Consider the following 6,000-nt stretch of genomic DNA (forward strand, 5'->3'; position numbering starts at 1 on the left):
TATTTGGCCAAACAGGTCTCAGTCATTCTGTAGCCAGCCTTGCATTTTTGATAAAGAGTCTCAAAGGTACAAGTTGGGTCTTAAAGTCTTTAGATATTGGGAAAGTGGTCTTTAGCAATCTCATGAAGGCTGGAGTCATACTTACGTTACTTCCTGTTGTGTGAGACAAAGGGGTCATGACTGAATCTCCATACACCCATATTTGGCCAAAAAGGTCTCAGTCATTCTGTAGCCAACTTTGCATTTTTAATAAAGTGTCTCAAAGGTACAAGTTGGGTGTTTTAGCCTTTAGATATCGGGAAAGTGGTCTTCATTAATCTCATGAATGCCAGAGTCATACTTAATTTACTTCCTATTGTGTGAAACAAAGGTGACATGACTGTATCTCCATACACCCATATTTGGCCAAACAGGTCTCAGTCATTCTGTAGCCAACTTTGCACTTTTAATAAAGGGTCTCAAAGGTACAAGTTGGGTGTTTTAGCCTTTAGATACTGGGAAAGTGGTCTTCAATAATCTCATGAATGCTGGAGTCGTACTAACGTTTTCCTGTTGTATGAGACAAAGGGGTCATGACTGTATCTGCATACACCCATATTTGGCCAAACAGGTCTCAGCCATTCTGCAGCCAACCTTGCATTTTTAATAAAGGGTCTCAAAGGTACAAGTTGGGTGTTTTAGCCTTTAGATACCGAGAAAGTGGTCTTCAATAATATCATGAATGCCAGAGTCATACTTACGTTACTTCCTGTTGTGTGAAACTAAGGGGTCATGACTGTATCTCCATACACCCATATTGGCCAAACAGATCTCAGTCATTCTGTAGCCAACTTCGCACTTTTAATAAAGGGTCTCAAAGGTACAGGTTGGGTGTTTTAGCCTTCAGATACTGGGAAAGTGGTCTTCATTAATCTCATGAACACTGGAGTCACACCTAAGTTACTTCCTGTTGTGTGAAACAAAGGTGACATGACTGTATCTCCATACACCCATATTTGGCCAAACAGGTCTCAGTCATTCTGTAGCCAACCTTGCATTTTTGATAAAGGGTCTCAAAGGTACAAGTTGGGTGTTTTAGCCTTTAGATACTGAGAAAGTGGTCTTCAATAATCTCATGAATGCTGGAGTAATACTAAAGTTTTCCTGTTGTATGAGACAAAGGTGTCATGACTGTATCTCCATACACCCATATTTGGCCAAACAGGGCTCAGTCATTCTGTAGCCAACCTTGCATTTTTGATAAAGAGTCTCAAAGGTACAAGTTGGGTCTTTTAGTCTTTAGATACTGGGAAAGTGGTCTTTAGCAATCTCATGAAGGCTGGAGTCATACTTACGTTACTTCCTGTTGTGTGAAACAAAGGTGTCATGACTGTATCCCCATACACCCATATTTGGCCAAACAGGTCTCAGTCATTCTGTAGCCAACTTTGCATTTTTAATAAAGTGTCTCAAAGGTACAAGTTGGGTGTTTTAGCCTTTAGATACCGGGAAAGTGGTCTTCATTAATCTCATGAATGCCAGAGTCATACTTAATTTACTTCCTATTGTGTGAAACAAAGGTGAGATGACTGTATCTCCATACACCCATATTTGGCCAAACAGGTCTCAGTCATTCTGTAGCCAACTTTGCACTTTTAACAAAGGGTCTCAAAGGTACAAGTTGGGTGTTTTAGCCTTTAGATACTGGGAACGTGGTCTTCAATAATCTCATGAATGCTGGAGTCGTACTAAAGTTTTCCTGTTGTATGAGACAAAGGGGTCATGACTGTATCTGCATACACCCATATTTGGCCAAACAGGTCTCAGCCATTCTGCAGCCAACTTTGCATTTTTAATAAAGGGTCTCAAAGGTACAAGTTGGGTGTTTTAGCCTTCAGATACTGGGAAAGTGGTCTTCATTAATCTCATGAAGGCTGGAGTCATACTTACGTTACTTCCTGTTGTGTGAAACAAAGGTGTCATGACTGTATCTCCATACACCCATATTGGCCAAACAGGTCTCAGTCATTCTGTAGCCAACTTTGCACTTTTAATAAAGGGTCTCAAAGGTACAAGTTGGGTGTTTTAGCCTTCAGATACTGGGAAAGTGGTCTTCATTAATCTCATGAACACTGGAGTCACACCTAAGTTACTTCCTGTTGTGTGAAACAAAGGTGACATGACTGTATCTCCATACACCCATATTTGGCCAAACAGGTCTCAGTCATTCTGTAGCCAACCTTGCATTTTTGATAAAGGGTCTCAAAGGTACAAGTTGGGTGTATTAGCCTTTAGATACTGAGAAAGTGGTCTTCAATAATCTCATGAACGCTGGAGTCATACTAAAGTTTTCCTGTTGTATGAGACAAAGGGGTCATGACTGTATCTCCATACACCCATATTTGGCCAAACAGGGCTCAGTCATTCTGTAGCCAACCTTGCATTTTTGATAAAGAGTCTCAAAGGTACAAGTTGGGTCTTTTAGTCTTTAGATACTGGGAAAGTGGTCTTTAGCAATCTCATGAAGGCTGGAGTCATACTTACGTTACTTCCTGTTGTGTGAAACAAAGGTGTCATGACTGTATCTCCATACACCCATATTTGGCCAAACAGGGCTCAGTCATTCTGTAGCCAACCTTGCATTTTTGATAAAGAGTCTCAAAGGTACAAGTTGGGTCTTTTAGCCTTCAGATACTGGGAAAGTGGTCTTCATTAATCTCATGAACACTGGAGTCACACCTAAGTTACTTCCTGTTGTGTGAAACAAAGGTGACATGACTGTATCTCCATACACCTATATTTGGCCAAACAGGTCTCAGTCATTCTGTAGCCAACCTTGCATTTTTGATAAAGGGTCTCAAAGGTACAAGTTGGGTGTTTTAGCCTTTAGATACTGGGAAAGTGGTCTTCAATAATCTCATGAATGCTGGAGTCGTACTAAAGTTTTCCTGTTGTATGAGACAAAGGGGTCATGACTGTATCTCCATACACCCATATTTGGCCAAACAGGTCTCAGCCATTCTGCAGCCAACTTTGCATCTATAATAAAGGGTCTCAAAGGTACAAGTTGGGTGTTTTAGCCTTTAGATACCGAGAAAGTGGTCTTCAATAATATCATGAATGCCAGAGTCATACTTACGTTACTTCCTGTTGTGTGAAACAAAGGGGTCATGACTGTATCTCCATACACCCATATTGGCCAAACAGATCTCAGTCATTCTGTAGCCAACTTTGCACTTTTAATAAAGGGTCTCAAAGGTACAAGTTGGGTTTTTTAGCCTTCAGATACTGGGAAAGTGGTCTTCATGAATCTCAGGAACACTGGAGTCACACCTAAGTTACTTCCTGTTGTGTGAAACAAAGGTGACATGACTGTATCTCCATACACCCATATTTGGCCAAACAGGTCTCAGTCATTCTGTAGCCAACCTTGCATTTTTGATAAAGGGTCTCAAAGGTACAAGTTGGGTGTTTTAGCCTTTAGATACTGAGAAAGTGGTCTTCAATAATCTCATGAATGCTGAAGTCAAACTAAAGTTTTCCTGTTGTATGAGACAAAGGGGTCATGACTGTATCTCCATACACCCATATTTGGCCAAACAGGGCTCAGTCATTCTGTAGCCAACCTTGCATTTTTGATAAAGAGTCTCAAAGGTACAAGTTGGGTCTTTTAGTCTTTAGATACTGGGAAAGTGGTCTTTAGCAATCTCATGAAGGCTGGAGTCATACTTACGTTACTTCCTGTTGTGTGAAACAAAGGTGTCATGACTGTATCTCCATACACCCATATTTGGCCAAACAGGTCTCAGTCATTCTGTAGCCAACTTTGCACTTTTAATAAAGGGTCTCAAAGGTACAAGTTGGGTGTTTTAGCCTTTAGATACTGGGAAAATGGTCTTCAATAATCTCATGAATGCTGGAGTCATACTAAAATTTTCCTGTTGTATGAGACAAAGGTGTCATGACTGTATCTCCATACACCCATATTTGGCCAAACAGGTCTCAGTCATTCTGTAGCCAACTTTGCATTTTTAATAGTGTCTCAAAAGGTACAAGTTGGGTGTTTTAGCCTTTAGATACCGGGAAAGCGGTCTTCATTAATCTCATGAATGCCAGAGTCATACTTAATTTACTTCCTATTGTGTGAAACAAAGGTGAGATGACTGTATCTCCATACACCCATATTTGGCCAAACAGGTCTCAGTCATTCTGTAGCCAACTTTGCACTTTTAATAAAGGGTCTCAAAGGTACAAGTTGGGTGTTTTAGCCTTTAGATACTGGGAAAGTGGTCTTCAATAATCTCATGAATGCTGGAGTCGTACTAAAGTTTTCCTGTTGTATGAGACAAAGGGGTCATGACTGTATCTGCATACACCCATATTTGGCCAAACAGGTCTCAGTCATTCTGCAGCCAACTTTGCATTTTTAATAAAGGGTCTCAAAGGTACAAGTTGGGTCTTTTAGCCTTCAGATACTGGGAAAGTGGTCTTCATTAATCTCATGAACACTGGAGTCACACCTAAGTTACTTCCTGTTGTGTGAAACAAAGGTGACATGACTGTATCTCCATACACCCATATTTGGCCAAACAGGTCTCAGTCATTCTGTAGCCAACCTTGCATTTTTGATAAAGGGTCTCAAAGGTACAAGTTGGGTGTTTTAGCCTTTAGATACTGAGAAAGTGGTCTTCAATAATCTCATGAATGCTGGAGTCATACTAAAGTTTTCCTGTTGTATGAGACAAAGGGGTCATGACTGTATCTCCATACACCCATATTTGGCCAAACAGGTCTCAGTCATTCTGTAGCCAACCTTGCATTTTTGATAAAGAGTCTCAAAGGTACAAGTTGGGTCTTATAGTCTTTAGATATTGGGAAAGTGGTCTTTAGCAATCTCATGAAGGCTGGAGTCATACTTACGTTACTTCCTGTTGTGTGAGACAAAGGGGTCATGACTGAATCTCCATACACCCATATTTGGCCAAAAAGGTCTCAGTCATTCTGTAGCCAACTTTGCATTTTTAATAAAGTGTCTTAAAGGTACAAGTTGGGTGTTTTAGCCTTTAGATACCGGGAAAGTGGTCTTCATTAATCTCATGAATGCCAGAGTCATACTTAATTTACTTCCTATTGTGTGAAACAAAGGTGACATGACTGTATCTCCATACACCCATATTTGGCCAAACAGGTCTCAGTCATTCTGTAGCCAACTTTGCACTTTTAAAAAGGGTCTCAAAGGTACAAGTTGGGTGTTTTAGCCTTTAGATACTGGGAAAGTGGTCTTCAATAATCTCATGAATGCTGGAGTCGTACTAACGTTTTCCTGTTGTATGAGACAAAGGGGTCATGACTGTATCTGCATACACCCATATTTGGCCAAACAGGTCTCAGCCATTCTGCAGCCAACCTTGCATTTTTAATAAAGGGTCTCAAAGGTACAAGTTGGGTGTTTTAGCCTTTAGATACCGAGAAAGTGGTCTTCAATAATATCATGAATGCCAGAGTCATACTTACGTTACTTCCTGTTGTGTGAAACAAAGGGGTCATGACTGTATCTCCATACACCCATATTGGCCAAACAGATCTCAGTCATTCTGTAGCCAACTTCGCACTTTTAATAAAGGGTCTCAAAGGTACAGGTTGGGTGTTTTAGCCTTCAGATACTGGGAAAGTGGTCTTCATTAATCTCATGAACACTGGAGTCACACCTAAGTTACTTCCTGTTGTGTGAAACAAAGGTGACATGACTGTATCTCCATACACCCATATTTGGCCAAACAGGTCTCAGTCATTCTGTAGCCAACCTTGCATTTTTGATAAAGGGTCTCAAAGGTACAAGTTGGGTGTTTTAGCCTTTAGATACTGAGAAAGTGGTCTTCAATAATCTCATGAATGCTGGAGTAATACTAAAGTTTTCCTGTTGTATGAGACAAAGGGGTCATGACTGTATCTCCATACACCCATATTTGGCCAAACAGGGCTCAGTCATTCTGTAGCCAACCTTGCATTTTTGATAAAGAG

Source organism: Pagrus pagrus (genome assembly GCF_965226575.1).
Source record: "Pagrus pagrus genome assembly, contig: HAP1_SCAFFOLD_108, whole genome shotgun sequence".
NCBI lineage: Eukaryota > Metazoa > Chordata > Actinopteri > Spariformes > Sparidae > Pagrus > Pagrus pagrus.